The 23687-nt window shown below is 39.4% G+C and overlaps 1 protein-coding gene and 2 long non-coding RNA genes across 7 annotated transcripts in view; 1 reads left to right on the plus strand and 2 right to left on the minus strand.

The window, feature by feature from the left end:
* The window catches only part of LOC145453778 (uncharacterized), a 46173-nt gene that overhangs the window by 5092 nt on the left and 17394 nt on the right, over window positions 1-23687 (plus strand). The gene's annotated exons all lie outside the window — the stretch shown is intronic.
* Window positions 438-22090, minus strand: LOC145453782 (uncharacterized). Of its 5 annotated transcripts, XR_013919905.1 has the most exons (7): window positions 21868-22086; window positions 20503-20600; window positions 19998-20114; window positions 19818-19930; window positions 18199-18358; window positions 14613-16007; window positions 438-892 (listed from the first exon to the last, which is right to left on the minus strand). It is a non-coding gene; the product is annotated as an uncharacterized LOC145453782 (long non-coding RNA). The 5 variants fall into 5 exon arrangements; XR_013919904.1 differs by lacking the exon at window positions 20503-20600 and having other exon boundaries at window positions 21868-22082; XR_013919906.1 differs by lacking the exons at window positions 18199-18358; window positions 20503-20600 and having other exon boundaries at window positions 21868-22087.
* Window positions 11167-23687, minus strand: part of LOC145453786 (uncharacterized) — a 495978-nt gene continuing 483457 nt past the window's right edge. Inside the window, exon 3 of the long non-coding RNA XR_013919910.1 lies at window positions 11167-11180. This is a non-coding gene — a long non-coding RNA (uncharacterized LOC145453786). The remainder of the gene's footprint in view (window positions 11181-23687) is intronic.

Below are 23687 nucleotides of genomic sequence, written 5' to 3' on the forward strand. Positions count from 1 at the left end.
GAACCGCTTGTGCATTTGTACAATTACTTGCCGTATATGTTAGGCTAGAAGTCATCAGCTCCGCTTGGTAGTAGGCATCGTGGTGAGCGGACGCGTTTCCAGCGCTCTCGTAATGTAGCTATGATAATTGTCGAAAATCCAGGATTCTAGAAGACAAGAAGTCGATTTATCTAGTTAGATAGACAGAATTTTCACCAACCAAATTGATACACCAACGATACAGCAAGAAATCGGTTGAAGACGCAAAAAGTTTGATGAACTGGATATATCATTTGGAAATAGGATATCAAGACTGAACAGAACTGTGGTTGCTACATCGGGAAATTTGCCATTGGCTGCAATACTTCACCAAACGTCAGACAATCAATACCGATTTGGACCCAGCTTCGCCAACCGTTGGACAAAATACATAGCAATTTTGAACCGAAACTCTTGATATTATTCATCCAAAGGTTTGGTGCTAATATATTTCGATATATGGTACTGTAAAATCGCTACTGTAACGCTATTGTAGCGCTCTTCGCCCACATAATTGGATTAAGCCAGCGTTGCGTGACGCGAATCGAACTGCGCGAACGCATAAGTATCTCCATTCACTGACAAGCTAACATGGAAATTGGGGTCAACTCGGAATCATGACGAATAAGAATAGTTTCCCACTGATCAGAAAGTGTAACTCAATATCGATCAACGAGACGGCATCAATTCTGCAAGCCCCGAAGGGTAAACAAATTAGTTTGATTCATACAAATATCAGAGGATTGCAATCTAATTCCCACCATGATGAGTTAAAAGACCTTATCGTTGACCTGAAGTCACCTACCCTCGTAGCAATTTCAGAAATAAACTTTTCAACCAAACCCACGCAAAACGTTGATATATCGGGCTACAACTTCGAGAGTAGTTAGTATGATCGGTCTGGGGGTGGCAGGGGTTCTTATGGCGGGGTCGCGAGCGGCTGGAAAACCGGGGGTGGCGAGCGGCTCCTTATGCCTTATGGTGGGGTGGCGAGCGGCTATTGCGTCTTATGGCGGGGGTGGCAAGCGGCTCTTATTTCTTATGGGTGCGGTGGCGAGCGGCTGAGAAACCGGGGGTGGCAAGCGGCTTTTATGTCTTATGGCGGGGTGGCAAGCGGCTATTGTGTCTTGTGGTCGCACCTTTTCAGTATAGGGATAGCTCGCACGCGGCTTCGTTGTTGGTATGTCGTACTTCGTGTTGAATATGTATCAAGTAAATAGTCATGTGATTGGTCCTTAGGTAATGTGTATATTCCAAATTACGGCGAGTACGACAATGATATATCGTTATTCTTATGGACGCTGCGATGATTCGTACTTTCAGGCATCTCTCGCGCGGTGTTGAATATGTACGAGTCACCAACAATAACCGCACAAACGGAAACGTGGCTTGTTGTGAGGATTAAGCAGTGCGTGCGACAGACGGCGATTCGAATATCAACAATAGTCGCGTTCGCAAACTAACACTTCAAAAAGATGTGAAATATTTGTAAAATCCTACGATCGCTCACAAGATACCACTTCCGGCATATCAATCTATCACTCAATACACAACCGAAGTTGAATTGTAATTGAATGCATAAATTTATCACCTCGACATCAAAATTCGAAAACAACAACTTGATGCTTTATGTTCTCACTCTAATTTCATGATAAGTGTAATAAGTGCCGAATAACAGATACACCACCGGCGAGACTTGAATACCAACAAATTGTCACTTATTTCTATTCTAGCCGTAATCCTTTGTGAAGTTAACGCTTATTCAAAAAGGTGTGAAATATTTGCAAAACCCCGCGATCACTGACAAGATAATGTCTCGGACATAACCATCTTTCACGACTTGGTGTCATAACCATACCGATCGCTCACGCGATGAAATTTTAGTAATCAGTTTGTCACAGAACTTGATTTCGCTGGTAAGATTTAACAAGTAACGAATAATAGACCGCCAGTGTCGGTAACTTGAATAGCGACAAATTGTCACTTATTTCCGCTCTAACCCTAATCCTTTGTGAAGTGAACGCTTATTCAAAAGGGTGTGATATCATTTTAAAATCCAACGACCACTCACCGGATAATGCTTCAGACATAGCAATCCCTCATACCCGCTCACAAGGTAATATTTCGGTAATTAGTTTGTCCCAGAGCCGTCGCAGACGGTGATTCGAAAACCAACAATTTGTCACTTTCCCGCGATCGCTATACGTTTCACGCCTCCCGAATAGTGGCTGACTTTAGTTGCGTGATAAGATCCATGAAAATATTCAATCAATGTGTTAGTTTGTCAACTTGAAATGTAACTCACTACACAAATCAAGTTGAATCGTATTTGAAAGTATTGATTCGACCCTACTCAAATCCTTTGACAAATCCTATTAACGCGATCTGTTGAATCGAACGTAACCTGAATATTACTGACGCCAACATTCACCCGCATCGGATCATTCACACATTCCACGCCGCTGTTTTAACACTTATAGAATCAATACCAACTATCTCTAACCCGATAATATTCAATCATTTTGGTAATTTACCAACTTTAAATCCATTCGCAGGATGTACTAAAGGTAAATCCAAATAATCCAGAATGAAATATTTGGACTTTGACATTGCGTGAATTGAAATAGGTTTGACAAACATGACTACCAACTTTCACCCAGTCACATTTCAAGATTATACTTTGAAACAATCCTTGAAACTGACAACTCTATTCACGACTCCGCGTTTCCGTTTGTAAAATAGAGTTTCAGAAATACTATCACTATGACAACTCAACATTTTAACATCTCGCCATGCACAAACGAGTAAAATACAAAAACCTTGGTAAGTCAATCCGTTTGTAGTAACTCACCAAACCAAAACAAAAAGTGTCCGTATGAAAAGTAGACAAGACTACGCGAGTAATCACTACAACCCACAAACATACCAACTCAGTTGTATCCATATCCCATATTTTTTATTCAACTGTAAGATGAAGTAATTACTACTTGGCGCGCGGTTTGAGATTAACACATTACATTTGAGTATACGAGATTTGAATGTCTGACCAACGTAGTTGAGAATTCTTACAATCGAACGCAGGTGTTATATTGAAAATTTTCACGAATTGACACATTGATTTTGACATATGAGATTTTGTAATAGTCGATCATGAATTGATTATTAAATTATGACATTATTAGACCAGGGTCGTGTTGAAGGTTATTACGATACCAACAAACTTTTCAGAAACATTGTTATTGACATATCGATTTGTAAAACTAGATTAACATGTCTGAAATGTTTTGATTGGGAAGATTAAGCCGTGTTCGTAAAAACCACGCAGCGTATTGTGGAAATCAGGAAATAATTTACAAATGTAATTGTCTCCAGTAACCAAGACTAAAGATGAAACAACAATTTTCTTTGTTGAACAATAACCGGTACAATACTTTATCGTCGTAATCTGCAGTGGGAATTGAAACACTTTCGCACATTTCCCGGTGTCAAGATATCACACTAGGTGAATTGACATATCGCCGCTTGATTAATGCTTAATCCGTTCGCACCATTTCACATACTTTGATCATTACAAAAGTAAATTGGAATATGTTTGCTAGATGCATTCAATTCAGTTAGAAATGTCTGGTGCACAACAATCGTAATATCAAAAAAGTACTTGCTACACTGTTATTTGCTAAACGTGTTTTGCATTGTTGTTCATTTGTAGTATTGATTGTTCTTGAACCCTCAAATAATAATTCCCGACATGAAACCAAGCCACTGGAAGTCGTTACCATCACGAAGAAACAATGTGTACGATGTTTGTCAAATGTATCCTACCCGGCCACCAGAAAACAATTTTCACTCGAAATGAAACCAATGTGATGGTCTCCATTCGATATTTTGTTTGTGTCAAATACTTTACAATGATCACATTTGAGTGGTTGAGGTTTACATCATCAAGCTGTTATTTGTAAATCAAGATTTCGGTAAACTTGTAAATGTATCGTTTAACTAACCAACATTTAGTGATTGTTGAACATACGACTTCGAAATACTGCGTTGATCGTAATTTCCATCATCGTGATAATCGAAGTACATTTCTTTCGAATTCGTAACAACCGGCGTTTCTACGATATGATAAATTTTTGACAAGTTATGCTTAGAAGATTGGTTGCATATCGCGAAAAATAATATACCACTCATATTGATACTGTTACTCCATTGATCGATATTTTCAAACGAGTAAAATTTATTACTTGAGTTTCTCCGCTTAATGTAAATGCAAACTCAGCCGTCTTTTAACATCACAAAGGCATTGATAAAAAGTAGGCAATCAAACACAACACTTTGTACGACACTAATTATTGTTCCACACATCTCATTTCATACTAAGTGTATACGAAAGATATTCACGACACATGAAAATATTCGCTCATGCTACGAACATACGCAATGATTGGTGGTGCTTTCAAACTGTTTCGATATCACAAGAACTTTATTGTCTGAATGGGTGTTCATGTATCTTAATAATCAAATAGTTCAACACAGAACTAGTACTAACAGAAACATCAGAGAGTTGTTTACACAAAAGTTTGTATGTGTACAGTATGCGAATACCATGTGTAAGTCCAGCACAATTGCAGTATCCATCAGAGTTTAGTCAACACAAATTTATTACAACGGAGCCACGTAAACTTTCGTGAAAGAAAAGCATACTCACTTCCAGAGGGTTATGTCAACACCATAGCAGTAAATCAGCTACTCCAACAACAAAGTCCATATGTTTCTAGCCACGATCCTTACATCTTTCACATAGATCAATCTACTTTGCTAACGAAAAGTGCTGAGTCATCACATGATCGCCCTCACAACAAAACAGCTAGTAGATATTATCATTCAAAATATTCCTAACCCTTTACACACCAGTGACAAATCATACAACGAATATGTTTTGTGGGTCGAATTGTTGTTCAGTGTCAAGTCTACCTGTTGAAAGGTACATTAAAACAGCGCAATTCAATTAAAACCACGAATCTATTTTCATTTCCTCACAAACTGTCACATACAGAAAAATAAATTTTATTCCGCCAAAACATACTTGTAACCAATCGCTTTCATTAAACACACAACACCATAAAAGTATTTACTTTCTACAACATAGACATTCCGATGTAGTCAAGAAATATTTTTATTAATCAAAATCATCGACTTCTGTTTACGGCGTTAGTGTGTGCATGTCATACATGTGGGATCCGTATTAAAATGGACACGACACGACTGAATGTAAGGAGATAGAAGTCTATCGCATAGATTTACATGTTATCTTCGCTCCGGTTTCAAAAAACGAATCATCTCTTTTGCATTGATCGAGACCGAGCAAGTTAGTTAATGGCCATGATTGTGTTTGTCATATGCGAATGATAGGGTTACTGTCAAATCTACATACAACAACCTTCTGGCACTCATAATAGCAATTTCATTCTCTCCCTTCGTAATTGTAGACTCACGACAAGTATATTGTACAACTCGACAGCTACGTTTAACAACACCAACGACACTAAACATACGATACCTACCCAAGTAAAATTACCATTTTCACCTGGAGGTCAGTCGTTACCTGAGTAAAAATACCATTATTCTTTGGAGATTTATCGTTTAATCAGAGTAACAAAACATTTTCACTTGGGGGTCTATCGTTTCCAAGAGTAACAAGCCCCCCTTTTCTTTGGAAATATATTTTTTCCCTGGGTAACAAACCTTTTTCACTTGGAAATATATTTTTTCCCTGAGCAACAAACCTTTTTCACTTGGGAATATATTTTTTCTCTGGATAACAAACCTTTTTCACTTGGAAATATATTTTTTCTCTGGGTAACAAACCTTTTGCACTTGGAAATATATTTTTTCCCTGAGCAACAAACCATTTCACTCGGTGGGTCGTCGTTTACCTGAGTAAAAATATCATTTTCCATTGGAGATCTGGCGTTTACCCATTGTAACAAACCTTTTTCGCTTGGAAATATATTTTTTCCTTGAGCAACATACCATTTTTACTTGGAAATATATTTTTTCCTTGAGCAACAGACCATTTTTACTTGGAAATATATTTTTTCCCTGAGCAACAAACCATTTTCACATGAAAATATATTTTTTCCCTGAGCAACAAACCATTTCACTCGGCGGGTCGTCGTTTACCTGAGTAAAAATATCATTTTCCTTTGGAGACCCATTGTAACAATACATTTTCACTTGGAAATCTGTCGTTTACCTGAGTACCAATACCGTTTTCACTTGGAAATCTATCTTTTCCCTGGGTAACAATACCATTTTCGTTTTGAAAACTGACAACCACACCGGTCAATTTGATATTTTTTGTATATTGTTACAACAGACAGCGACAAAATATACACCAACAACGACTCCGATACATTTGTGCAATCGCATATTTACTTGTGTTGGTGCATCCCATCAAAATCATCGGTTACTCACATACAATAACAATGTGCTGTTGTACATCGACATGTATGTTTTCGGAATTGGTGAATAAAGGGGTTTCCGATATGTCCGTGATGTCCGGGTTCGTGCTTTGGATTTTCCAGAGTCAAAATGTCTGAATAAAACACCTCCTCGACTTTGGTAACTGGTTGATACACGGATAATGGTGTTCGGAAAACGGATGAATTTATGTTCCCCATCGCGCTGACAACATCGGGTTACTTGTGAGTTCCTCGGGTCTGTTTACTATATTGTGTCTTTACTGGTCAATACATGTCGCTCCAGTCAGCTGAAACCGGATCACTAATATGAGAAAGTGTGGGGGCCGGATCCGGATATTCACTCATGACCCAACGACCGATATTCAAGTAAACATGTTACAGACCGGGTTTTGTCTCCATGAAAAATACCAATGCATACACCATCACATCAAGTACGTCACGATTGTTCACAAGTATTTGCGTAAACGAGGTGTATATACAATGTGTCGATGCACAAACATCATGGGACACAAATTCACGTTCTCAAGTCTCGTCATGCGCCGACTCTGTAGATTCAATGTGGGCATAGATGACACACGACATGATACAATGGACAGCGCATTATGCATACCGATATATTCTCAGTCAAATATGCGAACCATACACAACCATATACCCTGATTTTCGCTGAATATTCACAACACCAACAAATCTGTACATTTCTTTTCCCTCGACCTCGACGATAGAATTGTCATTCCAATGTATCAATCGAGTGTATGGTTCATCAGGTGTAAAATCCAAATCAAATGTCACCAAGGTATCGGTTTTCATTTTCAATATTTCCACTGCTGCATCTTGTCTGTGTCGTAAAACCACGGTGTGGGGCCAGAGGAATCTATGGACAGTTACGCGTAGTCCCATATTTACTCGTGGATATGGTCAGGTAACGACAACGTTTCTCAATGGTCTGCGTGGGTACAACGTTTCAACAGGTAGCTGGATCAACTAGACCAAAAGTTTCAAATCGCGATTTATGTTGACCTGTCGAGTTACGAGATAGCACCCTCTTGCGGTGTGATTAACACGAAATCAGCCTTCAACTCGCAGAGACACACCTTGGATTACATTATCGTAATCGAACTCGAGATTCACACACACACAGAGGCCCTGTTTACGATTTCAATCCGGAGTCACAGCTCGCGATGTTTAGCTGGAGTCGTTATGTGGGAGTAGCAACATCCGGCATATTCATCGCGTGAAAGATTGATAACGATGGTGATCGCCAAATACATAAAACCAGGTGAAACACTGCGATCTCAGCGAAAAAGTTAGCAGGTTATGTCCAACGATACGCAGGGATTGAGCGAGTTACACAACCCGATTATGTCGAGGTCTGGATCACGATGCAAGTCTACCTGAGATTCCGAACAATCTTGCAGAATCAAGGTGTGAGCCCGTGAAAGGGTTGGACTCGTATGAGATTCATTTTTCACAAGTTGGGTGGAGGTTGGTTCATACCAAGACCATGTTACGTCCAAATATGACCGCTTGCTTGTCTCCAAGTCATCTATGCCCACATTGAATGTACAGAGTCGGCGCATGACGTAACTGTCCATAGATTCCTCGGGCCCCACACCGTGGTTTTACGACACAGACAAGATGCAGCAGTGGAAATATTGAAAATGAAAAACGATACCTTGGTGACATTTGATTTGGATTTTACACCTGATGAACCATACACTCGATTGATACATTGGAATGACAATTCTATCGTCGAGGTCGAGGGAAAAGAAATGTACAGATTTGTTGGTGTTGTGAATATTCAGCGAAAATCAGGGTATATGGTTGTGTATGGTTCGCATATTTGACTGAGAATATATCGGTATGCATAATGCGCTGTCCATTGTATCATGTCGTGTGTCATCTATGCCCACATTGAATCTACAGAGTCGGCGCATGACGAGACTTGAGAACGTGAATTTGTGTCCCATGATGTTTGTGCATCGACACATTGTATATACACCTCGTTTACGCAAATACTTGTGAACAATCGTGACGTACTTGATGTGATGGTGTATGCATTGGTATTTTTCATGGAGACAAAACCCGGTCTGTAACATGTTTACTTGAATATCGGTCGTTGGGTCATGAGTGAATATCCGGATCCGGCCCCCACACTTTCTCATATTAGTGATCCGGTTTCAGCTGACTGGAGCGACATGTATTGACCAGTAAAGACACAATATAGTAAACAGACCCGAGGAACTCACAAGTAACCCGATGTTGTCAGCGCGATGGGGAACATAAATTCATCCGTTTTCCGAACACCATTATCCGTGTATCAACCAGTTACCAAAGTCGAGGAGGTGTTTTATTCAGACATTTTGACTCTGGAAAATCCAAAGCACGAACCCGGACATCACGGACATATCGGAAACCCCTTTATTCACCAATTCCGAAAACATACATGTCGATGTACAACAGCACATTGTTATTGTATGTGAGTAACCGATGATTTTGATGGGATGCACCAACACAAGTAAATATGCGATTGCACAAATGTATCGGAGTCGTTGTTGGTGTATATTTTGTCGCTGTCTGTTGTAACAATATACAAAAAATATCAAATTGACCGGTGTGGTTGTCAGTTTTCAAAACGAAAATGGTATTGTTACCCAGGGAAAAGATAGATTTCCAAGTGAAAACGGTATTGGTACTCAGGTAAACGACAGATTTCCAAGTGAAAATGTATTGTTACAATGGGTCTCCAAAGGAAAATGATATTTTTACTCAGGTAAACGACGACCCGCCGAGTGAAATGGTTTGTTGCTCAGGGAAAAAATATATTTTCATGTGAAAATGGTTTGTTGCTCAGGGAAAAAATATATTTCCAAGTAAAAATGGTCTGTTGCTCAAGGAAAAAATATATTTCCAAGTAAAAATGGTATGTTGCTCAAGGAAAAAATATATTTCCAAGCGAAAAAGGTTTGTTACAATGGGTAAACGCCAGATCTCCAATGGAAAATGATATTTTTACTCAGGTAAACGACGACCCACCGAGTGAAATGGTTTGTTGCTCAGGGAAAAAATATATTTCCAAGTGCAAAAGGTTTGTTACCCAGAGAAAAAATATATTTCCAAGTGAAAAAGGTTTGTTATCCAGAGAAAAAATATATTCCCAAGTGAAAAAGGTTTGTTGCTCAGGGAAAAAATATATTTCCAAGTGATAAAGGTTTGTTATCCAGAGAAAAAATATATTTCCAAGTGAAAAAGGTTTGTTACCCAGGGAAAAAATATATTTCCAAAGAAAAGGGGGGCTTGTTACTCTTGGAAACGATAGACCCCCAAGTGAAAATGTTTTGTTACTCTGATTAAACGATAAATCTCCAAAGAATAATGGTATTTTTACTCAGGTAACGACTGACCTCCAGGTGAAAATGGTAATTTTACTTGGGTAGGTATCGTATGTTTAGTGTCGTTGGTGTTGTTAAACGTAGCTGTCGAGTTGTACAATATACTTGTCGTGAGTCTACAATTACGAAGGGAGAGAATGAAATTGCTATTATGAGTGCCAGAAGGTTGTTGTATGTAGATTTGACAGTAACCCTATCATTCGCATATGACAAACACAATCATGGCCATTAACTAACTTGCTCGGTCTCGATCAATGCAAAAGAGATGATTCGTTTTTTGAAACCGGAGCGAAGATAACATGTAAATCTATGCGATAGACTTCTATCTCCTTACATTCAGTCGTGTCGTGTCCATTTTAATACGGATCCCACATGTATGACATGCACACACTAACGCCGTAAACAGAAGTCGATGATTTTGATTAATAAAAATATTTCTTGACTACATCGGAATGTCTATGTTGTAGAAAGTAAATACTTTTATGGTGTTGTGTGTTTAATGAAAGCGATTGGTTACAAGTATGTTTTGGCGGAATAAAATTTATTTTTCTGTATGTGACAGTTTGTGAGGAAATGAAAATAGATTCGTGGTTTTAATTGAATTGCGCTGTTTTAATGTACGTTTCAACAGGTAGACTTGACACTGAACAACAATTCGACCCACAAAACATATTCGTTGTATGATTTGTCACTGGTGTGTAAAGGGTTAGGAATATTTTGAATGATAATATCTACTAGCTGTTTTGTTGTGAGGGCGATCATGTGATGACTCAGCACTTTTCGTTAGCAAAGTAGATTGATCTATGTGAAAGATGTAAGGATCGTGGCTAGAAACATATGGACTTTGTTGTTGGAGTAGCTGATTTACTGCTATGGTGTTGACATAACCCTCTGGAAGTGAGTATGCTTTTCTTTCACGAAAGTTTACGTGGCTCCGTTGTAATAAATTTGTGTTGACTAAACTCTGATGGATACTGCAATTGTGCTGGACTTACACATGGTATTCGCATACTGTACACATACAAACTTTTGTGTAAACAACTCTCTGATGTTTCTGTTAGTACTAGTTCTGTGTTGAACTATTTGATTATTAAGATACATGAACACCCATTCAGACAATAAAGTTCTTGTGATATCGAAACAGTTTGAAAGCACCACCAATCATTGCGTATGTTCGTAGCATGAGCGAATATTTTCATGTGTCGTGAATATCTTTCGTATACACTTAGTATGAAATGAGATGTGTGGAACAATAATTAGTGTCGTACAAAGTGTTGTGTTTGATTGCCTACTTTTTATCAATGCCTTTGTGATGTTAAAAGACGGCTGAGTTTGCATTTACATTAAGCGGAGAAACTCAAGTAATAAATTTTACTCGTTTGAAAATATCGATCAATGGAGTAACAGTATCAATATGAGTGGCATATTATTTTTCGCGATATGCAACCAATCTTCTAAGCATAACTTGTCAAAAATTTATCATATCGTAGAAACGCCGGTTGTTACGAATTCGAAAGAAATGTACTTCGATTATCACGATGATGGAAATTACGATCAACGCAGTATTTCGAAGTCGTATGTTCAACAATCACTAAATGTTGGTTAGTTAAACGATACATTTACAAGTTTACCGAAATCTTGATTTACAAATAACAGCTTGATGATGTAAACCTCAACCACTCAAATGTGATCATTGTAAAGTATTTGACACAAACAAAATATCGAATGGAGACCATCACATTGGTTTCATTTCGAGTGAAAATTGTTTTCTGGTGGCCGGGTAGGATACATTTGACAAACATCGTACACATTGTTTCTTCGTGATGGTAACGACTTCCAGTGGCTTGGTTTCATGTCGGGAATTATTATTTGAGGGTTCAAGAACAATCAATACTACAAATGAACAACAATGCAAAACACGTTTAGCAAATAACAGTGTAGCAAGTACTTTTTTGATATTACGATTGTTGTGCACCAGACATTTCTAACTGAATTGAATGCATCTAGCAAACATATTCCAATTTACTTTTGTAATGATCAAAGTATGTGAAATGGTGCGAACGGATTAAGCATTAATCAAGCGGCGATATGTCAATTCACCTAGTGTGATATCTTGACACCGGGAAATGTGCGAAAGTGTTTCAATTCCCACTGCAGATTACGACGATAAAGTATTGTACCGGTTATTGTTCAACAAAGAAAATTGTTGTTTCATCTTTAGTCTTGGTTACTGGAGACAATTACATTTGTAAATTATTTCCTGATTTCCACAATACGCTGCGTGGTTTTTACGAACACGGCTTAATCTTCCCAATCAAAACATTTCAGACATGTTAATCTAGTTTTACAAATCGATATGTCAATAACAATGTTTCTGAAAAGTTTGTTGGTATCGTAATAACCTTCAACACAACCCTGGTCTAATAATGTCATAATTTAATAATCAATTCATGATCGACTATTACAAAATCTCATATGTCAAAATCAATGTGTCAATTCGTGAAAATTTTCAATATAACACCTGCGTTCGATTGTAAGAATTCTCAACTACGTTGGTCAGACATTCAAATCTCGTATACTCAAATGTAATGTGTTAATCTCAAACCGCGCGCCAAGTAGTAATTACTTCATCTTACAGTTGAATAAAAAATATGGGATATGGATACAACTGAGTTGGTATGTTTGTGGGTTGTAGTGATTACTCGCGTAGTCTTGTCTACTTTTCATACGGACACTTTTTGTTTTGGTTTGGTGAGTTACTACAAACGGATTGACTTACCAAGGTTTTTGTATTTTACTCGTTTGTGCATGGCGAGATGTTAAAATGTTGAGTTGTCATAGTGATAGTATTTCTGAAACTCTATTTTACAAACGGAAACGCGGAGTCGTGAATAGAGTTGTCAGTTTCAAGGATTGTTTCAAAGTATAATCTTGAAATGTGACTGGGTGAAAGTTGGTAGTCATGTTTGTCAAACCTATTTCAATTCACGCAATGTCAAAGTCCAAATATTTCATTCTGGATTATTTGGATTTACCTTTAGTACATCCTGCGAATGGATTTAAAGTTGGTAAATTACCAAAATGATTGAATATTATCGGGTTAGAGATAGTTGGTATTGATTCTATAAGTGTTAAAACAGCGGCGTGGAATGTGTGAATGATCCGATGCGGGTGAATGTTGGCGTCAGTAATATTCAGGTTACGTTCGATTCAACAGATCGCGTTAATAGGATTTGTCAAAGGATTTGAGTAGGGTCGAATCAATACTTTCAAATACGATTCAACTTGATTTGTGTAGTGAGTTACATTTCAAGTTGACAAACTAACACATTGATTGAATATTTTCATGGATCTTATCACGCAACTAAAGTCAGCCACTATTCGGGAGGCGTGAAACGTATAGCGATCGCGGGAAAGTGACAAATTGTTGGTTTTCGAATCACCGTCTGCGACGGCTCTGGGACAAACTAATTACCGAAATATTACCTTGTGAGCGGGTATGAGGGATTGCTATGTCTGAAGCATTATCCGGTGAGTGGTCGTTGGATTTTAAAATGATATCACACCCTTTTGAATAAGCGTTCACTTCACAAAGGATTAGGGTTAGAGCGGAAATAAGTGACAATTTGTCGCTATTCAAGTTACCGACACTGGCGGTCTATTATTCGTTACTTGTTAAATCTTACCAGCGAAATCAAGTTCTGTGACAAACTGATTACTAAAATTTCATCGCGTGAGCGATCGGTATGGTTATGACACCAAGTCGTGAAAGATGGTTATGTCCGAGACATTATCTTGTCAGTGATCGCGGGGTTTTGCAAATATTTCACACCTTTTTGAATAAGCGTTAACTTCACAAAGGATTACGGCTAGAATAGAAATAAGTGACAATTTGTTGGTATTCAAGTCTCGCCGGTGGTGTATCTGTTATTCGGCACTTATTACACTTATCATGAAATTAGAGTGAGAACATAAAGCATCAAGTTGTTGTTTTCGAATTTTGATGTCGAGGTGATAAATTTATGCATTCAATTACAATTCAACTTCGGTTGTGTATTGAGTGATAGATTGATATGCCGGAAGTGGTATCTTGTGAGCGATCGTAGGATTTTACAAATATTTCACATCTTTTTGAAGTGTTAGTTTGCGAACGCGACTATTGTTGATATTCGAATCGCCGTCTGTCGCACGCACTGCTTAATCCTCACAACAAGCCACGTTTCCGTTTGTGCGGTTATTGTTGGTGACTCGTACATATTCAACACCGCGCGAGAGATGCCTGAAAGTACGAATCATCGCAGCGTCCATAAGAATAACGATATATCATTGTCGTACTCGCCGTAATTTGGAATATACACATTACCTAAGGACCAATCACATGACTATTTACTTGATACATATTCAACACGAAGTACGACATACCAACAACGAAGCCGCGTGCGAGCTATCCCTATACTGAAAAGGTGCGACCACAAGACACAATAGCCGCTTGCCACCCCGCCATAAGACATAAAAGCCGCTTGCCACCCCCGGTTTCTCAGCCGCTCGCCACCGCACCCATAAGAAATAAGAGCCGCTTGCCACCCCCGCCATAAGACGCAATAGCCGCTCGCCACCCCACCATAAGGCATAAGGAGCCGCTCGCCACCCCCGGTTTTCCAGCCGCTCGCGACCCCGCCATAAGAGCCCCTGCCACATCACGAGCGATCTACATAACTACTTTCGAGTATACCCCGGCACCGAAGTCAAAGAAATCTTACGGAGGTGTTGGTCTTTACATTGAAGAAAAAATTCCTTACGAAATTTGCACGGACTACGATCTGAATGTCAAAGATTGCGAAGAGCTATGGCTGGAAGTTGATCACCCAATTGGAATTCACAAATCTTTTCTTGTGGCGGTATTATACCGTCATCCCACGAAAAACATGAACCAATTCGCAAAAGCGTTGGAGCGATCACTGGACAAAGTCAACGGCGACAAAAAGATGTGTTTCATTGCGGGAGATATTAATATAAACCTTCTAAAACACAAAGGCAACGCATACTCCAACGCCGTCAAATCCGCCGGTCTTTACCAAATGATCACCGAGCCTACACGCATAACCGAAAAGTCAAAGACTTTGATCGACCACATATATACCAACTCGCGCGACATGGAAATCATTCCATTTGTCATTTCGGAAAAAATCAGTGACCACAACCATATTGGTTTTCTATCACAAGAACAACAAAGGACACCCCCCGAAACATATCACCTCTGCAGACGACGAGAGTTAGTGGACGAAGAAGCGCTCGATGATGCCGCATTCAATCAATTTAAAACATCAGCCATCCCCTACATCTCGGTAAACAACTTTGACGAAAAATTTGTAGAGTTTATGTCTGCTATCAAATCACTGCTGGAACAATTTGCACCTCTACAGCGCCTTTCGAGAAGTCAAAGAAAATTGAAGCGAAATCCGTGGATGACCACAAAGCTGATTCAACTTATCCGTAAACGTAACCGGTGGCATAACCGAATAGACCACCAAGAACTGCCCAGAACATGAACGAGAAAGATTTCGACGTTTCAGGAATCGCACCGTGCATCTCATTTCCAAGGCAAAAGCAAAGTACAATGAGAGATTTTTCAACAGACACATCCCAGCAAACACGAAACAGCCCATTAAGGTTAAAAAAACGTTTTTATTTGGTTCATATTAAAGACTAGCAGGATAGTTTTAAGTCGGTTTTTGTGTCGACGCGTTTTAACGCGTTCTTCACGCAAATCGGGATCGTTAATAAAACGTAGATAAAACTGTGTATCTACAATGCTTTAGAACGTACAATCGATGGTCAGAAAAACATCCTGAGATACTAACATCCCTGTATTCCCATATTTAGGCATACCTGAGGGTGGCTGCGGACACATACACGTATCACAGTACACATTGCCTTTGATGAACTTATAATTCATACAGAAAACAGTGTCAACGAAACTCAAAGAAAATAATTCAGAACGAAACGATGTCAAAGAAGCGAATGAAAAAATAATCAAGCCAACTGATTATGTGTCTTCTTCATCTTCTGATGACGAGGATAAGACGCTGCTTTCTGCCTTTTTCCCCATAGAACCCTACAGAGAAACAACAACATTGAATGTTAAAGACATGCTCGATCCTGTTTAGATAGCTCTTAGTACTACGCAGTGTTGGGATGACTCAAGTCACTTTGCAAAAATGACTTGACTCGACTCGGCGCTCGAGATATATGGATTGACTCGTGACTCGGAGTAAAATTCACGAGTCAATTTCAAGTAATCAAGTAAACGGTGTCAATTAAATCACCCTATATCTTATGTACGTTCGGATTTTTGCGATATGCCGGCATCACTTGTGAGAGCAAACAGCCATTCACTGATCGCACCTTTCACTGATCCTGTTGTTACATCATAATTTAATTGACCGCAAACGAAACGGTCACAGCTTATGCTTGCGTTGTCGTCGTAGTAGTAGTTTATTCTGTTAGCAAGGTATCTTTGTTTCTCAGACAGCACAGTGGTTAAATTGCGCGGTGCTATCTTTTACCAACTCTCCTGTATAATTTAAATCGAACGAATATTGTCTATGCGTCCCTATTCTCACGGAAGGGTAGTATATTGTCCCTTATCAATTTATTGCAACTTCTCGAGGCTTCGTATTTGATCCTCTATTTCGGCTGATAATAGAACGTAGCGTGTAGCTATAAAGTTACTCACATATGCTATTAGCAGTTCTACGTGTGAGTGATAAAACGCCTTTTGCATTTATATTTAACTTTATATTATTTGATTGAAGATAAATGACCGATTAATCCGTCTTTTACCCAGCAAAATGGAATGCGAGAACGTGTCGTCCGACATCCGACTTCGCGCCTGCACTCGCGAAGAGATCGTCGGCGATGAAACCTTTGCACAAAGTGATAGACGCGCTTTCACTGAACTCTTCGATATTGATATGTCCAAGCGTTGATTAATCATGTCCTGGTCAAATAAGCCCAGCGGTATACAGCGACGGCCCACAATATATGCAACTAACATTATTTCATTGACCTAATTGTTTCGTGAACTTTGAAAAAATTTGAAAAGGTTGGCCACCCCTGCACAAACCATAATAGACTTTTGAAAACGATTGGCCACCCCTGCACTAACCATAATAGACTTGCAATGTTAAATTACATAACATTCTGTTGAATAACATTACATCGTATTACATTTGAATAACTGAACCATGACACTGAATTGGTTAATCGATTGAATAATGATTGACAAAAATTTATTGATACCGTACATCAGGGGTGGCCAACCTTTTCGGCCAACGGGCCACATGAGATTTCCAAACCATTGCGTGGGCCACTTGAATGTTGATGTGCTTTTTTAGTCGTTCGATAGGAACGAACCGGATTATAGGTAACGGTAAAAAAGGACTCATATTACCACACATCAAAATCGTTAACAATTATGTCATGAAAACATGTCCTAGTCGCGCAAAGCGCGAAAATATTATTAAAGTTAATGAAAGAATTAGGTCAATAAAACATTGTCAGTTGCATATATTGTGGGTCGACGCTGTAAACTGCTGGGCTCATTTGGGCAGGACATGATTAATCAACGCTTGGACGTATCAATATCGAAGAGTTCAGTGAAAGTGCGTCTATCACTTTGTGCAAAGGTTTCATCGCCGACGATCTTTTCGCGAGTGCAGACGCGAAGTCATATGTCGGACGACACGTTCTCGCATAATTGCCAATAGAGCTAATATCAATTCCGTAAATAAGACGTTTCAGGAGGAGGCACCAATACTAAAAGCAAGAAATCGATTGGCAATAAATCGAGCGCAGCGCTAAAAAAATATCAAGACAAATAAATCCTTTACGAGATATTCTACTTTATGGTCATATACAAAGATGGCTCCTGGCTACGCCAACATGTCGGAACTGATATTTTAGTCATCAACAGCCTAAAGTCCGCGGTCAGGCTAACATTCGCACACGCTGCGCACACACGACAGTCCTGCTGGAGACGCGATAGTTCAGGCTGGTAACATAGTATAGCCAGAATACCCTGCATGCCGCCAAACAATGTGTTGGGGTCGCTAATATTCTGGCTGCTCGTTTTAATATTTTTGATATGACGATAAAGGGGTGGTGGCGAAAATTTTAGCTATTGTCAAGGTAGCTTGTCAAAAAAGTTCGAGAACCACTGAGCTAGCTCAACATTTACATGGGGTGTAAGGTAGGCTACTGAACACATATAGATAGGTTCGAAGGTAAACATAAATGTTGCTCACTATATATGATCTTGTACAACGTGAGCTTGTTAAAAGCCTCCTTCCCAGATTTTCCAACACGGCTGTAACTGCTCCACACACGGGTAGTAGCGACCTTTTTCATGATGGATCTGACAGATTGGCCAATTGTGTCGCCTCCAACTGAGCTGAATCCAGCTATCTGAAATCATAATATACAAACAGAATTATTCAAGTGCAACGATCACACCCGACAAGGACTTCACAAAAAGACTTGGACAATTAGAAATATTTTAGCTTTTCCTGATTAGATTGGAATTACAGTTAGATATATTTCCGAATCAGAGTAGAATAAGGATTATAGCTACACAGCAGTTGTCTGCAAATTATATTTAAATTAGAATTATAGCTACAGTTTGTATACAAATTAGATTAAAATGACTAAATTCGAGAAAACTCGGACATCGCATCAAGTTCCAAATCATGGTCCATTCTTATTAAGGACATGAGAATAGCAAATGTCTGTACCGTACAGCAAGCTTGGCTTGTTTCACACACTAGGCCTACAGTCGCCTTTACAGGAAAACCAGGAATTGGATTAGAAGTAAAACAAAAATGCATAATCATGCATCCAAGCCTCTTGCTTTGAGTCTGGAGTTTTAACTAGGATTGCAGAAAAGTTGTGAGAAGACTGCTAACGTTACGTCACTGCTATTTCAATGCAATGTGCTGTGTAACTTTCCAGTTGACCGAACAGTAGCTATAGATATAGGTATTGATAACTAATCTACGGATAGATGTGCAACACGTGGCTGACGGTTGAATGCTGAAATTGATGTCAGTTTCAAATTATTGTTTTTTTTCAAAATAAGCTATTCGCCTGTGTGCAACAACACTATTCCGCACTAGCAGAAACGGCTTCGTCGTTGTACTAACGCATGGTGTATCATATCTGTTTGTAAAAGGGTAATGTATTGCATCTTATCAATTTATTTCTCTATTCTCTATTTTGGCTGGTAAAGTTACCAGTTCTAGAAGTTCTATAAACTGAGGCGGTGCAATTACTTACGCAGTTTAACAGTTCTGCGTATATGTGAGCGATACAGCGTCTTCTTGCGCGTATATTTAACTCTATATTCGTTCATTGGCTCAGAGTCAATTACCGCTCAATCTGTTTCAGACAGCTAGCAAAATGTAATGACATAATCATGCCTCATACGACGAAAAGGCACCTTGACTTGAATTTTGACTCAACTCGAGTCACATACAAAAATCGAGTGATTTGACTCGAGTCACCTTCGAAAATCGATTAACCTGACTTGACGCGAGTCAAAATATACAATATGGCGGTATCGTATCTACAGGGGTTCTTAAATACTTTTGGTCATGAAACTAAAATGCGGATATTCGACCCCCACATTGTTTTCAGAATATTAAAATGAATCTAGTGCACATAACTATCCCTGCAAAGCATGAAAATATAGTCTCAAGTTACTGAAGATACCTCATTACTCTAAAGAACCCTATTGAGGGATTCTGGGTACAGCAGTTGCAGTTATTGCTTCACATCCACGAATCAAACATTGATACTTGGTTTGAGATTGAGTTTTTGATATCATTATAATTATCAAAGTCAGTCCGGTTAAAAATTCTAGACATACCGAGGGAATACTACGAAAGTATGTAAATCCACTTTTGCGATCGTCTCAGTGTGATATTGTGACAGTCCGGTCTGCCAAGTGGGAAGTTGCTTCTGCGTTGGATGAACTTTAAACTGCAATTGTATATCATGTTTTGCTAGCCATAAGTCTCAGAAGTATTAGAAATATTCAGCCTCATACCTGCGGTACAATCTTTTTGTAGAACAGTTTAATTCACTTTCCGGTCAAGAAGTTTACCAATTTTGCCAGCTCTTACGCATCTGCTTGCTCTTCCGAAAAAAATCAGTGCTGCTGTTTCTGAAATCGAAAGCAGTAGGTGGTAATCTTAGCGCTGGCAACTCGAGCTCAAAATTTTGTTTAACCGGTCTCAATCGAAAGCTACTGTCACATTGATTTCGAAAATATAAATTAAAATTTGGTCCGGCCACTGGAACCCCCCGAAAATAACCCTCAATGTCAGAATCTACATTGTTTCTAACAATTGTATCGCCCGTAGACAATAGTCGAATAAAGTCTCTTTTCGACTGTGACGCCAACAAGCGTCTCGGCAAAGTCGAGCTGTGTTCCCCATGATTGTCAGAGTATTTTGCGACATATAATTCAATGTGACCCGAATACGTCGAGTAGTTTTTGCATTTCGCATCATCGCGCATCCACGAATTTTGATTATACAAATGCAGCCTACCTACGCATATCACTGCGGAATTCGATATAGATGCGTACTTCCTTGCACGTAGCAGATGAATCCATTCGGCTCTTTGTGGGTCATAAATTTCATCGGAACTGACAATATTATAACATAGTTCTAATGTGAATGAGACACCAGTGCGATAACACACTAGGTGTTCTGTGCGCATAACAGGCTAATTAACGAAACAGTGTTTATAGTGCATCATAGATAGATAAATTGTACCTATAATTGGGATGTTCGGCAGTTTGAAATCATACATTTGCGATATCTGCGACGCCGATCAAAACATGGCGGCCAAAAACCACTTAGATCACACACCGCTGTTTATGCCATTTTTGGTTTGGTTGGGATGCCGTTTAGGACTTAGCTGAATGAATTATGAGAATGAGCCGTTTTGTTAATCAGTCGGTTAATCGCAGAGAATAACTGGTGTGTTCTCATTTCTATTTGTCCAAATTTTTATATGCGCGACAAAAAATATGAAAGTAGGCTACTTGCATTTTAGGACGTATTCGCGTTTACAGCGATTGATGCGATGCAACTAACTCAAAGTAGCTGCAACCAATGTTCCCTCCAATTTTTCAAGAGTCTGCACGCACTCAACTTGGACAACAGTGCGTAGCGACTAAAAAAGGTCATCACTTTGATGTTTTGTGCACAGCTTAAATTTTCTGTGCCCAGATACGGTGTCAGCATATCGCAATTGCACACTTGAGCAGCTTACAGGGAACATTGGTTGCAACACCTAAAACTACGTTCCAATATTGCTAATTCAAATAAAATTTAGGAACCATCAAGACCCGAATGGAACTATATAATTGTTTTGTAAATTGGCCAGCTAGCTTCAAATAAGTACACGTTGATGTTGATAGTAAATTCTACAATATGCGTTGGCTTCAGTGCTATCATTTGTATTCTGAAATTTGTAAATGCGCTACGACGCGAAATACTAAAACTACTCGAATAGGACGTATATTGGCATCACATCAATCTCTAGCAACATACTCAGAGGGTCACGGCCTCACCGGGAGCACGGCTTGACTTCGCCGAGACGCTCAATGGCATGGCGTCACAATCGGTACCGTGCGTACCAAATGTTAATCGGCATTCAGCTCGGGCGCCCCTATTGTTCAGTAAAATGAAAATTTCCAACTTTGTGGGAGATTTTAGGGGGTTTCAGTGCCCGGACGAGATTTTAATTAGTATTTAAGGAATCAGTGAAAAAGTAGTTGGTACAGCTGGTCGCCAGCGCTAAGATTATACCCAGTAGGCCGTGTCATATAATCTCCTACATGTTACGGTATGTTATCATAATATGATACGAAAATGACTCATATAAGCATAATTTTAGAAACTTACGTGGATAACTGCAGACGACCAAGCCATTGAGCAACCCATATAGTATGCAGTCCGGTACGGTGATTGTCCCTGATAACATGCTACATTATAATGTAATAAATAGCTGAAAATGCTTGTATTATTATTATTACAGCCACCGAAATAGACGTAATTTTCGAACTGTTTGCAGCAAGTCAAACAGCTCTCGGAGTCATAAACTACAGGGTATTCCTTCAAATTAGCATATTACTCGCTCAACTATGTACCGTACACCTAGTTTTTACCCACATCCGGCACCAGTCGCAATTCCAGCTTCCAGAATTTAACATACACAACTACAACCACATTCCGAAACAGTCATCCCGCGAACGAAGCGCGAAGCGCAGTTCAAATTTCCAGAATAATCTAGAAGTCACGCTCGGATAACCACGTACAGTTAAGTGCAGCCATTCGACTTATTTAGTTATATTTACTCGGAATAAAACTGGAATTCATGCTCAGCTAGCGAAACAGACGAGACTCACGAGACAATGAATATAGGCTGTATATATAATGATGACGGTAAATCAGAAAATAAGGTTTTCGACCAAGTAACACGAATTTATACTGATGGCAGCACTCTATCAAAACGCAACAGTATCTACAGGTTCCAAATAGCTTCCCACATCAGAATACTTACCACCAAATTGGAATTCATACAGAATAATTTGATCCTCAAGATCATTTTTCCTACGTATTTTAAACATACCTCTGAAACATAAAAATCGAAACCCTAAAATAACCATTCGAAACCATCCCGAAAGGTTTTTTTACGGTTCTGTGTTTGCTGGGATAAAGGACACTCGAAAAACATGGTCAGGACTTAACTCTCTCCTACATCGAAAAAAAGGCCATAAGTCTGTTTCGGAAATTGTGAATTCGGATACCGGAAACAAACTTTCAGACCCGGCGGCCATCGCGAATCACTTCAATGAATATTTTTGTAACGTAGGCCCAAATATTGCTTCTTCTATTACAAAACCTGTGTCGGCCAGGTCAGAGGTGAGATCGTTATCCCAGTCAATTGTGCTTGAACCTACGACCAAATACGAAGTAGAAGTAGCCATGCACAAACTGAAATCGCACAAGGCCGACGGCTATGACCAAATCCCATCATGGTTTTTAAAAATGATAAGCCTGCATATCGGTCAATATATGGCCCATTTTTTCAACTTCATGATAGAAAATGGAGTCTACCCAAGCTAACTAAAAAAAGCCAGAGTAGTCCCTGTACACAAAGCTGGGGATAGAACTAATGTCACCAACTACCGTCCGATATCTGTTCTCCCATGCATCGGGATTGTATTCGAAAAGTTGCTCCTCTCCCGCCTGTCCTCATTCCTCGCCAAAATGTCTGTCATTTCCCCTCAACAATTTGGCTTCCGAAACAAACACCAAACCGCTCATGCCCTCCTAACAGTGGCCGAACAGTACTATGATATCTCAGAGAAGCGAAATGTGGGATGTAGCATTTTTCTCGACCTAAAAAATGCGTTTGACTGCGTAGATCATAAAATTCTCATCTCGAAATTGGCGCGTTACGGACTTCGGGGCCCACAACTTGAGCTCATGAAAAGTTACCTCACTGGACGCCAACAAATGGTTGCGATCTCAGACACCCTGTCCTCTCCTCACCCGGTGACCTGTGGTGTGCCCCAGGGCTCAGTACTTGGACCGGTCCTTTTCACCTTATATGTCAACGACATTTTTGAAACCTCCTCATTGAACACCACACTGTTCGCTGATGATACTCACCTCCTCTCTTCCGCATCTTCGACGGCAGAGCTGGATGCCCTGACTGG

This window comes from Botryllus schlosseri, chromosome 13 (assembly GCF_051294905.1).
Source record: "Botryllus schlosseri isolate E-star chromosome 13, Bs_hap1, whole genome shotgun sequence".
In the NCBI taxonomy this organism is placed as follows: domain Eukaryota; kingdom Metazoa; phylum Chordata; class Ascidiacea; order Stolidobranchia; family Styelidae; genus Botryllus; species Botryllus schlosseri.